We start from the raw sequence: 14,518 nt of genomic DNA on the forward strand, positions 1-14,518 counted from the left end.
GGGGGGGGGACCGGCGGCCGCAGCCACTGCTGGGTTTGCTTGACCACCCACCTCCTCAGTGCTTAATTTGCCTAAACTCAACATGGGCCAAACATTTGCTGGATTCCCATTAAAAAATTTCAGACTCCAGTAGAAGACAGACTATAAAAATCATGTTGAGTTTAAATGCCCAATGCACATGTTATTACCAGATAGGAACAGAAACTATGTTTGCAGTTTGCCGACGTTATTTCTCTTTCAAGGTTTTTACCTTTGCTTCTGCACTGTGGTCAGGGTATTGTTCATGAATAGATACAAATGCTGACATTTCATATCTTTTGAAATTTGTACTATGTAATTTATATGACCAGCACATCACAGTGCTACTTCAGAATGCAACCCCCTACCTTAATTATCAGCCCTATAATTTTACAGTCTTCGTAGTTTGCTTCTTAACAGTGCCTCAATCCAGTAAATGCATTCAGATCTCAAAGGTGCATTTACAAATAATTAAAAAATATGCCTGATTGGTCTTGCTAATTCAGAGCAAATATAGAAGCTGGTTTTCACATAACAAGGCCGTAATTCTCCATTTCCTTGCAATTGTGTGGGTGATTACATGGGCTCCCGCAGCTGTGTCACAGGGATTTGCAGGCAGATGAGAGTTTTCTGGTTTCTGTGGAGAACCAGGGGATTGGAGGTCATGCTGTGGGTTTTACAGCAATGTTGAGCCAATGTGTATAGCTGCTACCACAGAAAAGGGCAGCCCAACTCCTTTGGACCAGGGCTCCTGCTACTTGTCCTGGTGCACCTGCGTTGGTGCATGTCCAAACCCACGGTGAGCAGTCTGGGGAGCTCAGCCAGGTTACTGTCATGTCAAACCGGTGCCAGTGACAGTGTGGGAGATAAGGTCAGCTGGCCTGGGGTTAGAGGGTGACAAGCTCCACAGATCCCCCCTTTTATAGGGGAACCCCACAGCAAGATTGGCTTCTCAGGGAGTCAAACCCTGATGTTGAAGTACAGCTGTGCCAGCCCAGGAGCCCCTTCTCACCCCCTTCAGCCATTCTTCCTCTGCCCTGTTTAGATGTCAGGCTTTTCGTAGAGATCATAGCAGTGCTGGACAGGATTTGGGGGACCACATCCAGACAGCTCTGCAGCTGTTTGGGTGAACAAGCCTCCGGTGCGTAAAGGCAGCAAGTACAAAGGTCCTCGCTTGAAGATTTAAAACTGAATGGCCAAACTGGAACTAAATGGCCAGTCAGAGCAAAAGGCAATGCCACCTGAGACACAGTGACAGCAAAGGTGGGAGCTTGCAAGTGAATATAAGCACAGTAGTACTGTGTTTGGTGTGACAGGAGGAGGCAGTGGAAGGAATCAGGGAAATAAGCAACGTTATTGAGATCAAGAGCTATGGAAACTATCTTTCCAAGAGCATTCCAGATGAATAAGAGCCAGACAAGATGATGTTTGTCTAGGACAGTGCATAGAAGAAGCCTTGAGGTGTAAGATAATAGGGAAGGAGAACACGGAACAGAACTTGAACTTTCTGGGTGAGAGGTATAGCTGTCCTGGAGGTGCATTGCACAAGGAGTCTACAGAGACCAAAGTTCTTCTGCTGATAAGCAGTGCTAGCACCATCATAGTTATCCTTTATGGATCTTATATAATCTGCCTGGTTTGGGAAGATTCTCCCATCCCCAGGAACACAGCTGCCATCTAGCACAGTGGCCTTTGACTTGGAGTTGTGGAGGTTTATGTGGGTTTGTTTCATTGCTTCTCATGCTAAGGGCCATCGTCAAAATGGGTATATTGCCATAATGTTTCCATTAGCATTCAGCTGAAATGCTGTACGACCCGCTGGCTCTGTGTTTGCACCACTTTCCTGCATATTGGGCCAAATGAGTTCATTGGCAGAAGTTAAAAAGAAGTGTTCGTATGGTGTATCCGTTACTCTTCACATTGTTACTCGTGTCTTCAAAGTGTTGGGGCTGCTTAAAGCAAGCCTGTGTATTCCTTTGTGTTTTCACAAGCTATTCCCAGCTCTGATTTAAAAGGCAAACCAAATGCAAGGCGTAATTACAATATGGTTCATAAAAACAATGATTTTAAATTTCATTCCAATGAGTATTGCAGAATATTCGCAGGAAGCTGAAGTTGTGAGTGCTTGTCTGAGGAATCAGAGTCCAGCACTAACGCTCACCCTCTTTGGGAGTAGAATCTGACAGCACGTGGCCAACACATCAGTCAAAGTTAGGATTGCAAATAATGGAAATGACTCCTGAAAAGATATTAGCTGAGCATTATTTATAGCACTGATTGTCAGTGGGGGAACAATTTCCTTTCATTTTTTGCAGAAAAGATCCTTCTCTTGATAATCATACATCCTTTTCTGCAGTAGCATGTAATTGTATAGCTTAGAAATCAGGGTGATATAATAGAAAGCTGTTAATTGTTTCCTGATGCTTGGGATGTAATTAACTTATACTTTCCTTTAGCTGAAATTAATTTATTTTTACTAAGATGGAGAAAGAGTAACTCCTAGCTTAAACTGCTATTTTGCTGCTTGGTCAGTGCAGACAGAGGGAGATTGTGATGTGAAGAAGCTCATAGTAGCATTATCATGTACAAATCCCCAAAGAGATTGTGCAAATACCATTTTGAGAATTATTTGGGGCTAGAAGGTTTAAGACTTGTCTTGGACAATTAAAGTATTTTCAAAACTTATAGCATTTGGACAAACTCAGACCTTTCAAGTCTTTTGGGAAATGGTAGAAATAGATGAGGTTAAACTAATAAGTAGATCTCTGTGACGAGAAAAATGGCTCCATAGTAGGAGCCATTGGTATCATATTGCTGCTTGTCTAATTAGACGAGGCAATGAAAGTAGGTTCTTAAAAGCACACTGAATGAAAGAAATAAAGCAAGGTTTATTAGAAGCTTATTTTAGTAAGACTAATTTATTTATTTAACCTTAATTCATGCAAATGTATGGATTATCTAAAATAGAGAGAAAAAAAGGTGTCTTCGTACAAGAAGCAAGCCTCAAGGAGGGCTGGCTCTCAGGGTGGGTTTGGGCTGGAGCACGTGATGTACAATGAGATGCTGAGTGCTGGGTCTGCTCAGCCCAGAGAAGAGAAGGCTCTGGGAAGACCTTATAGCAGCTTTCCAGTACTTAAAGGGAACCTACAGGGATAGGACAAGAGGCAGTAGGGAAAATTTGCAAGAGAATTTTAATTAGATATTTGGAAAGAGTTATTCACAGTGAGGTAAGTAAAAAATTGGAATAGGGGCCCAGAGAAGCTCGGACATAGTAAAATCTTGTCTGGACACGATCCTGAGCAACTTGTACTAACTGGACTAACTTTCAGTGTAGGTTGGACCAGATGACCTCCAGAGGTCTCTTCCAACCTGAATTACTCTAGATTTCATGAAGGCATAGTGTGTTGTCTTCTTTAAGCTGTGGTGGCTGATACTATCAGCATTTTCTTACTGGCTGGTAACCAGAGATTATTATCCACTCAGTTGCATTGGTGGCAGGGCTTGTGAGAATGCTTCCCAGCCTACTTCAGTGCAAAATCAGCTGGGTTAGTTCATACAACGGATGCAGTGATTGACAGTACCACTCCTTTCACATTGTCCGGCTTTTCAAGCAAATTTAAGGGCGAGAAGTGCATCCATTTCCACATGAATGCCGAAGAACTTTTGAAATCTCTCTGTTTCAACTGAAATTTTTATGAAGATGTGAAGGTGAGAACCCGATTTCCTCGACTGCGCTGTCTTAAGTCAGGCCAGGATTTTACCCCAGATCATGTGAGATTCATGAGATGTCAACATTGCAACTCTTCCTGCCACCAAGAGAACTTTTCAAGGTGTCTGTGAGGTTGTCTGTAGATCCATTTGTTAAGAAGCTGGGGAACAGAAGCCAAAGTGCGAACACTTGGGACGTACTGGTTTTATATCAGTCCTTGAAGGATGAGAATAAGGACTTGGGGCAGTGTACAGAGTAATACATGCTGGCAGGCCAGTAGATCACGTTAGTGCCAGAAATCCTGCTGACTATGTCTTGTTGGCATTACAAGAGGAACAGTAATCTCAGGGCAAGCCACCTGCTCCTCTGTTCTCACTGCCTGCACGGTGATACAACAAACAGATCAAGCGTTCTAAGATCCTCTCACACTGTGCACAAAGGGCCCAGTTTGGGATTTTATTTGTGTGCATAAATTCCTGCTTTTCCATAGTCCCGCTGCTCCAACTTTGCTTGTTGAAAGTGGATTTTCAGTTCTGCATTGAGGGAAGAAGATATTGGAAGTGTTAACACTTTCTTCCCTTGGAGGGGCATGTCTCATCCAATAATCCATTTGGAAGGTAATGAGATTTATTCCCTTGCCTTTACAGATGTGATCAAAGATGTGATTAAATCAGGCATGTGCCCAACCACTATCACACCTTTTTGAAAATAGTAATATTTCTTTCAACATAGACAAAGCAATGAGATTTGTTGCTTTCTCTGTATGCTATTGTGCTTTATCACCATGCTGCAAGGCCTAGGTCCTTTAAAAATATTTAATAATAGGGGAAAATCCAATCATTTCAGGTTTCAATAAAGTGGTGGTTTTTCCAAATGCTATACTTTGGGCCTACTACAGTGAATCAAATAGTGGTGGTTGACAGATAATTGCTTGCATTCACTTTGTTTGGCTACAGAGGGGCTAGAGCTGCTCCAAACTAATATATTAAGAGCTTCATATGACGTTTTTTGGTTAAATCTATAAATCAACACCAGCGGAAGGAGTGTATCCTACATAATTTCACATGAAATATGTTTCTACTCTGTGTTGATTTCTGATGAATATGGAACATCTGAGTTTATATGGGGCCAGTAACAGTGTTAGTCTTGGGAAATGCATTACCGGGGCAAAGGAGGAAGAAAAAAAGCTTGCGTAAACTGTTTAGGAGAAGCACAATAAACATGGAGAGACAAATTTATTTAAACATATAGTGGCTAAGGAAAAGTTCCAGTGGACTGGAAATTGTGACATTTTTCTTGCAGGCTGAAGACTGTACACAGCACAACTTTTCATGTAAAATATCAGTATTTCACCTCAGAAAATGATGTGTGGAAAAAGGCACAGAAAGGTGTCGGCCACTTGATCAATGATTTCTTGTTTTCAGTGGCCACAAACCATTTTCCAGTTTCAGCAGTTCATATATGCGCAGCCTACTTACATATGGACTGAAATCTTGTACAGTTCAGCATTCAAAAAACTCATGTTTTGTTCAAATTAAGACCTAATTGGCACTGTTTGCATTGTGCTTTGATAGCCAAGGTGAGTAATGGACTAAACTTTGGCATTCTCTTTAGCATGCCTCCATGTGTCTGGCTAGCTACAACAAGAAGGGACATGGTCCATCTGCCCAACCATGGTCGTTGACACCATCTGAGGAGCAACCATACCCAGGCTCCTACAGATCCTGCCTTTCTTCAGGACAGGTGATGTCAAGGCTTGTCTTGAGTAAATGAACTGGATTTAGGATTAACACACAGTGTTGGGCCGTTTACGCCGATGACAGGAGAATATCTGAGTCTGTGTAAAGGCACAGTGCAGGCCCTAACCTCTCATCTCCTCTTGTCCTGTTGCCCATCTGAAGCCTATCCCTGACTGTCTGTGCAACATGTGTTTTGGATTCAAGTTCAGGCCTGACCGAGAGTTTGGAGTATGCTGTAAACACAACCATATTGTTGTAATCTAAGTCTACCAGCATTCAACTGAGGCTGATATCCTACGTAAAACTGATGCCGTTACTTGGTGAATAAGAGTCAGGGTGCATGTTCTGAGTTATTAAAGCACTGAGAACTCACAGTTTGAATTTATTGTCAGAGCACATAAATACCTGTTCACTGAGCTTGCTGCATGTGTGGAGAGAGAATTTTACGTAGAATGAGAAATGGCAAACACATGGCCCAGCAATGGCAGCAAGCTGTTCAGTAGAGCAGCACAACTTCTCTGGGCTCCTTATTGATTTATTTATTATTTTAAATGAAAATTTCCATTTAATCTTAAGAGCAGAGGAAGAACGCTTCTGTAGTATTTATCTTTTCAAAGCTCATCTACTTATGAGCATTTAACAAGGCCTAATCAAACAAGACAAGATTCTTGATAGCGTCCTAACAGAGGAACTATTCATAAAGAGTGGTTATGCAGCAGCTGTGTATCTGTTCATATCATGTATCAGATGTAGGAAAATGATGAGCTCATCCAAAGAAGCCATACCCAGGCTAGATTTTTGCAAAAGTAAAATCCTTTAAATAGAATTAGTCTTTAACTAGGATTTTTGTTAGTACATTTTCCTTAATGATAAAGTTCTTCATTAGCCTGCCAGAATTTAGGCAGTGAGTAACTTCATGCTGTTGAGTAATCCCCTTAAATTCATATACCATAGTTCTTCATGTTTTGTGTTTGTATGACCTAGATAAAGAAAGAGATTTAAAGCAGATAGGATGGTTCTTTATCATTAAAACATTTGTGTCAGAGAGCAATCCTTTTGCTGTTTTAAAAATGAATGTTATGTTGCAGAACTGTTGAGTAAAATCATTGTTACCATTTGGCATAGATGCATTTGGAAGTCATTCAGCGTAGTTTGGGGCAATCAATCGCTTTCCGAGACATTTTTCATTTTTTCTGTGTTCATGGTGATTCATTTCTTCTTGTTCCTTTGGCACTCGCAGTGAAACCTTATTGGGTGTTACAGGTTTCTCTTTAAGAAAAACATATATAAATGAGCAGAATGTTAATTAGGATTATACTGATTTGTTGACTCCAGCTAGCCGTGAAGGTCATACTGACTTATATTTTACACTCAAAGCAATGTTTTTCTTAAGCAAACGTGACAACTTAAGGGAACTGAAAAAGGCTGTAACATGAGTCTGTTTAGGCTTCTATCCTATTTTGATTTATTTTCTTTAATAATTACATACATTATATTATTTCAATAAATAAATTTAAAAAAAAAATCATATGCTGCTACATAAAATTAGACAAATTCTAGGCTTGAAAAGACTAGGGTGACTATGACTATATAGTCAGGTTCTTCTTGGTAGCTTCACAAGACCTCAAATGAGGGGCTGGAGGTTCCTGCAAACCTGGTGATTTGTGTCTCAGCAGGATGTGTGGGTGTTGCACATGGAGGCAGGAAAGACAGCTGAGTACAGACATGTAGAGACTTCACCCAAGGGTGAAATGTAGAGTTGGGCCGTGGAGCTGGCAGAGGGATCCTCTGCCATTGTAGCTCCTTCTGGCTTCTACACTTGAGTGTTGGGGCTTTGAGCAACCTGGTCTAGTGGAAGGTGTCCTTGCCCATGGCAGAGGGGTTGGAACTAGAGGATCCTTAAAGCACCTTCCAACCTAAACCATTCTATGATTCTGTGATTTAGCAAGGAAGCAGACCAGACCCTTGGCCCTTCTGTATGCTGCTAGCCAACTGATGGGGTTTCCTCACAGCATATCCCTGGCCGTTTTTTGACACAGTTGTACGTCACAAAGGTCGTAGGATTTCCCTCAGACGTTGGAGGAAAACATGCCACTAGTTTGGTGTTGACTGTACGATAAAGACACGCCAGTTAAATACCTATCTTTCCGGACAGCCCCATAAGGACTGTTGCATGCTTGAACAGTAAAAATGAAAAACAAGTAAGACTCTATTGCAAAAACAAGGAAGCACGTTCACAAATATGGACGTCTCTCATTGTACTTGCAGCTTCTGTGCTTTGGCAAACACGCAAAGAATGTCTGTACGTCTGCATACCTAATCTTAATAAAAGCCTTAATATAAACAGCAAATGTCTTAATAATAGGCAGCACTTGAACTTTTCTTTTTTGCAGCTGACATAAACCAGGACTTTAAAAAGGCTATGAGTCCTGGTAAAGTGCGTTCAAGGGCCAGCCTCTGATATTCCTCCTCCCTGTAGTGTTCCCAAAGTAGTTTGTAGAAATCAGTGTAATCAGTCATGTAATTATAATGCATGGGAGTGGAAGGTCTTCTGCAGAATATTCTAGCACATAATCTTTTGGTATATTTATTACAGTTATCTAAAAGTTACTTAAGTTCTTGCATCAAGTAACAATTAGAAATTTTTGCTAAAAAATTTTGTCTAATTTTTACGTTAGGATCCCTCAGCACCACTTAAATAGCTTTCCTTACACTCTGCTTTTAACTCACCTGAAAGATTATAGACACTGTCCCTCTCACATTTTCTTTCAATAAGGCTAGACTCCCAAGCCAGTATCTTTTTCTCTCTGCTCATGAGATTGGCTCATCATTTCTCATACCAGCGTAGTGCTGCTTCATTGCATCTCTGAGCTTATCGGTCTTGAATGAGGATGGCATGAACAATACACAACGTTTAGATGATGTCCTGTAGTATCATACACAATGACATGAACAGCTGGATTGCCTATCATTTCTGGAAGCATGTCTGTTAGCACAGGCTAAGATTGCTTTTGGTTTTTGTACGGTCTCAGCCTGTTGATAGCGTGTGGTCAGTGCAAGTTTAGCTACTGCATATTCAGCTATTTCTTACTCTCTGTTGCTTTCAGACTCCAAGTTCTCAGTTTCCAGCAGAGCATTTGTTGTTAATGCACGACCTTGCATTTTATAGCCTTTCCTGCTCCTCCGTTTCTATTTTTGCACTGTGAATGTCATCCACTAACAATTTAATCACCTCTAGGTGATCCAATCAAATGGATCATTACTTCCGGTGTTTAAAAATTTGCATCAGTTCCAATTTTATTTTTCAGTTTAGTGGTCAGTCCTGGATTTCAGTAGACTTCTGAAAGATAGTGGAAAGAACTTCCTTGAATCACGTCTTCTGTCAGAGTAACATCCTGCATATTGCAGTATTGCCAGCCATAGGAGGTAAAAAAAAGCATGATCAGTGCCAAAATATGTTAAGAGGCTTTTTTTTATTTAAAGAAATTCAATGCAGAGTGCCTTTTCTAGTCAGTATTTTTTCACTTGCTGCTTTCACAGCTTCCTTCAAAATAAAAATAAACCCCACTAATGCAGTTATACTAAACATGAGAAAAGGAAGCTATTAATTTACAATGAGAAGAGATAAACAAAGCCTGATGGTTTTAATACAACACACTATGTTGGAAGAGTACTGCATCTATACTCGTTTTAAGATGAGCCTACATATTTGTTGGAAGTGATGAAAAAGTCTTGAATCATAGCCTCAATATAAAATTCTGTTTAGTAACAATAATACATAGTACTAAGTATTTTATTACTCATTTTATTCCCTGTCAGGTACTGGGTATTTATGCTTAATGATGCTCGTGATTACACAGCACAGTAATTGGTTAAGAGTTTTGTGTAGAGGTGGAAAACAATTGCTAAAAGCAATTGATATGTTACTGCAGTGTGACATATTGTTAATGATGAAGGCAGAAAATCTTTTGCTTGCTCTCAGCAGGGTTGCCAAGAACCACTGAAAGGAGTGCAGACAGTTGGTGCCCCTCTGAGGAACGTAAAATATCGTGGAGAAGAGCTCCTGCAGGTCTGTGGTTCCCAGGCTGAAAGCAGCCATGCCTGGAAGGACTTTGAGATCAGGGGTTACCCAAAGCCATAAAACGTCGCAGGAAAACTGTTTGTCACTCATTGACAGGGTGGGACAAATATCGCAACTGCACTTGAGATAAGGCACTTGGCTAATTTCAGCCCTCCCATGAATTTCTTGCGTTACCTCTGGCAGATAATGACACCTTTTGCTGTTTGCAGTGCAAACCTGTTCACTTCTGCTGTGCTTTCTCAGGGTTATGGATCTCCTCTTCCCCAGATGATGTGGGAGATGGGTGGGAATGGCTGTAGCAGAAGAGCTTGGGCTGTTTGGCCTGTATCTGCCCTGTGTAGCATTTCAAAGGAACATTCACCTCTCCCAATTATGTTACTGAGATAACAGTTATACGGTTCTGGACACAAATTTCATTGATTTTCACTGGCCTCCCATGAGACCTACACTGCAGTTTTCTATCCGTAAAATACTTATTTTATTGAGAGTGATTTTTAGCATAAGTCCATGAGAGTTGGTGGACTTTTGGCTACTGTGTTAATCCAGTCAAGGGATGTCTATTACAACAGTTGTCCTATGGTTTCTGGTCTGCACTTCGAAATTTTGGTGGGTTATGGTAGAAGTCTTCAGTTTAGATTTGGGAAGAAAATTAGTCCTCACAGTATTTATTGATTTAGTAAGCTTAAGAATATCCTTGCAGTGGAGACACAGAAAAATAATGTGAATAAAACCTGGTTGGTGGACATAAGCAAAGATGCTTGTTCTTCAGTGAAAGTACATTGGTTCTTTTGGGGATCCACATAGTACTATCACATAGACCTTGATTTGCATGCATTTGTCCCATGTGCGCATCCTAGCTCATCCATACATGAATGAGAAGCACAATTATATTAGACTTCCTTATAGAGGAGGAGAACTGTGAGTTCCTGAGTTCTGACAGCTTCAGCCCAGAAACCAAGCAGCTGGAGTGAGACAGGCGGACTTCCACTTTCCTTATGACTAGGGGCAGGTAAAGTAATAAATTGCCTGCATTTTGTGTTTTCATCTTTGTAAAACTCAGTTTTATGCTTTTCAGCGAGACAGAGACTCTCAAGGTCCAAGTGTGCAGGCAGTTGGAGGTATTATTCATGTTTGCACACATTTTGTTTAAAAGTGAAATGAAAGTGAAATAGCTTGGCAGGCAGGGAGATTCACAGCTTCCTGTGGACATGAAGAGAAAGTGTCATGAGAGCTGTAACCTTGCAAGATACTGAGTTTTCCTGCTTCTTGAAAAAGAGAGGTGAACAGATATTGTTCTGATTTGGTGATGCTGATAGACTATACCCTCATGCGTGGGTATGTCACAGCTTAAAGAGAAAAGTGGAGAGGACTCAGCAGTCCATTGAGCACATTCCTTTCCCATACGATGTTAATCCCTAGAGAAATGCCAATATAAACATTCCAAAACTTGATATAAAAGTTACCTAAAGATCCTGTTTACATTCACTGTGTTACCAGATCAACAATGTTATGCTGTGGTGTTTTAAATGAAGACCAGATACAGTCTCAGGTTATACACCTCTGAGGTTTAAAAATCCAAAAGTTGGTTTTGCAAGTGGTCTCTAGTTTTATGACGGATCAATACAAACACACAGATCTAATTTCCTCTGCAGTCTGGAGTACTCACAAGGGAGGCTGTGGGTCTGATTTTCAGGCCTGAATTTGTGAACTGAAATAATGTTTTGAAAAGACATAATTTTGATTTCATCCTAAACCCTGAACCATGCCTGGATCTGTTCCCCGGAGCTTGCTTTGACCCCCGCTGGAGTTAGTAAAGTGTTATGAGTATTGGGGATGTCTCTGTGCAGGCTCAGTCGCACACTCGGTGACCTTCTCACCTTCTGAACTTATAAAAATGGACTTCATAAAAGGGGCAGTCCCAATGTTTTATTTAAAGCCACGGGAGCACAGAAGTGGACCATCACTTCTTTGGAAGCTTTGGGATTTCCTCCGCAGTGTGCCAAGATGGTTTATCTGAAATCTCTCTATCTGGCTCTGTGTTCTGGCATCTCCTCACAGTGACTACATGGCTGCGGGCAAAAAAGTGGAGATAAACACAGTGATGAGAACTGATATCAGGAGCTGCTTTGAAGACACCCTCTCTAACCCTATTTCAGATGGTAGAATTCCTTCTCTGGCACTGCTACCAACACAGAAATATCTTCATCCTATTTCCAGTATGACCCCATGTTTTAAAGGGTATTTTAGCTCCTGTGAATATCAAGTAACAGAACTAAGTGATTGCAGAGCTGAAGCATAAATAGAAAGAGGAACAGGCAGCCGCAAACCGCTGACACTTCAGCTGAGACTTGGCAAGCCCTGCTGGAAATGCTTGTCCCAGCAATACACATTGCATTTGCAGAGTACCTTCATTATCGCTTCTGTGTACAAAGTTTATATCATCACTGACCTATTTTTTTTCTGACAGTGCAAAGGCAAAATAGTAGTGTGAACGACATTTGGTGTAGTTCTGTATTTTTCTGGGGTGTGTATATAGACACAAACGCTGCCACATGCTCACTTATTTTGTAATGAATTGGGTCTGCAGCTGACCTGTGAGTTTTAACTTTCAGTGGGAATTATGCTTATAAGTCACTGAGACACTTTGGAAAATGCCATTTCTTTGTAAGTATCTACCTGTAGACAGGTCATACGCTTACGTTCAGAACTTTGTGAACTCTGCAAGGATACAAACCTGTTCTGTGTCCAACAGAAAGGGGCAGTTCTACCTGCAGCAGAGCACCTCTGATGTCCCTTGAGAAGGGGTGTGGAAAACCTGTGCTCTTTAGCCACGATGACTTGCCCTTATCTTTGGCAAGATATTTTTTTCTGCCCATATGTTTTTGTCACAAAGGACGTCATGATTTGCTTTACTTGGAAATAAGTAAATCCTCCTCTGACAGAAGTTCTAAATATATGAAGCTTCTGAATGAATTTGAAGATGGCAGAAACCACCCCGCAATACTTTTCCCCTCTGCATATCACTACTAGTTTTCAAGGGATCGAATACAGGTTTTTTTGGAGTTTACCTTAAGGTGATAAAACTGGTAGTTCAGTGCATGCTGACTGGCAGTGTGCAAACTGGGGCAGTCACTGAAATGGAAGGTGTATGCTAGAGCATCGCGTAATGCAGCGGTAACCCGTGAGCACGCTGGAACTCTTCACTGGCGGTTGAGCACTCCGGAGAAGGACATGATTCATGCCATGAATACATCAGCGTGTATTGTTCAATAATTAGTAAATTCTACTACGAGTTGGCATTTTAAATGGTCTCTTCACTGGCATTTTGGTCTTGCATTAAAAAGTAGTCATTCTACAACGATGTAGTCTGTGATATAGCTTATATAAATAATCACAGAATCATAGAATGGTTTAGGTTGGAAAGGACCTTGAAGATCATCGAGTTCCAACCTCCCTGCCATGGGCAGGGACACCTCTCACTAGACCAGGTTGCCCAAGGCCACGTCCAGACTGGCCTTGAACACCTCCAGGAATGGGGCCTCAGCAACCTCTCTGGGCAACCTGTTCCAGTGCCTTACCACCCTCAAAGTGAAAAGCTTCTTCCTAATGTTTAATCTAAACCTGCCCTCTTCCAGTTTAAAGCCATTCGCCCTCTTCCTATCACTACATGCCTTAGTAAAAAGTCCTTCCCCAGCTCTCCTGTAGGCCCCCTTTAGGTACTGGAAGGCCGCAATAAGATCTCCCCGGAGCCTTCTCTTCTCCAGGCGGAACAGCCCCAACTCTCTCAGCGCTGATCATCTTCATGGCCCTCCTCTGGACTCGCTCCAACAGGTCCATGTCCTTTCTATGTTGAGGGCTCCAGAGCTGGACACAATATTCCAGGTGAGAGAGTAGAGTAGAGGGGCAGAATCACCTGCCTCTACCTGCTGGTCACACTTCTTTGGATGCAGCCCAGGATATGATTTGCCTTCTGGGCTGTGAGCACACATTGCCAGGTCACGTTGAGCTTCTTGTCAACCAACACCCCCAAGTCCTTCTCCTCAGGTCTGCTCTCAATCCATTCTCTGCCCAACCTGTATTTGTGCTTGGGATTGCCCCAGCCCACATGCAGGACCTTGCACTTGGCCTTGTTGAACTTCATGTGGTTTGCACAGTCCTACCTCTCCAGCCTGTCCAGGTCCCTCTGGATGGCATCCCTCCCCTCCAGCATGTTGACCGCTCTACACAAGCTTGGTATCATCAGCAAACTTGCTGAGGGGTGCACTCAATCCCACACTCTACGTCATTGATGAAGATATTGAACAGTACTGGTCCCAATACGGACCCCTAAGGGACACCACTTGCCACCGATCTCCATCTGGACATTGAGCTGTTGACCACTACCCTCTGGATGCAACCATCCAACCAATTCCTCATCCACCAAACAGTCCACCCATCAGATCCATACCTCTGTAATTTAGAGAGAAGGATGTTGTGGGGGACCGTGTCAAAAGCCTTACAGATGTCCAAATAGACGACATCCATAACTCTTCCCTTGTCCACTGATGTAGTCACTCCATCAGAGAAGGCCATGAGGTTGGTCATGCAGGACTTGACCTTACTGAAGCCAAGCCACACAGACAGATAGATAGATAGGTAAAGTGTGCATCTGTATTTTTTAGATGTTATGTACATACGACTTTTTTGCCTCAGTCTTCACTGGCAAGGACTGCAGCCGCACTGCCCATGACGCAGAATGTAAAGGTGAGGATTGGGAAAGTGAAAAACTGCCCACTGTAGGTGAGGATCAAGTGCGAGACCACCTGAGGAACCTGAAAGTGCACAAGTCCATGGGACCTGATGAGATCCATCCACGGGTCCTGAGGGAACTGGCAGATGAAGTCACTAAACCACTGGCCATCATATTTGAGAAGTCGTGGCAGTCTGGCGAGGTCCCTGCTGACTGGAAAAGGGGAAACATAACCCCTATTT

This window comes from Charadrius vociferus, unplaced genomic scaffold (genome assembly GCF_000708025.1).
Source record: "Charadrius vociferus isolate BGI_N301 unplaced genomic scaffold, ASM70802v2 scaffold2, whole genome shotgun sequence".
In the NCBI taxonomy this organism is placed as follows: Eukaryota; Metazoa; Chordata; class Aves; order Charadriiformes; family Charadriidae; genus Charadrius; species Charadrius vociferus.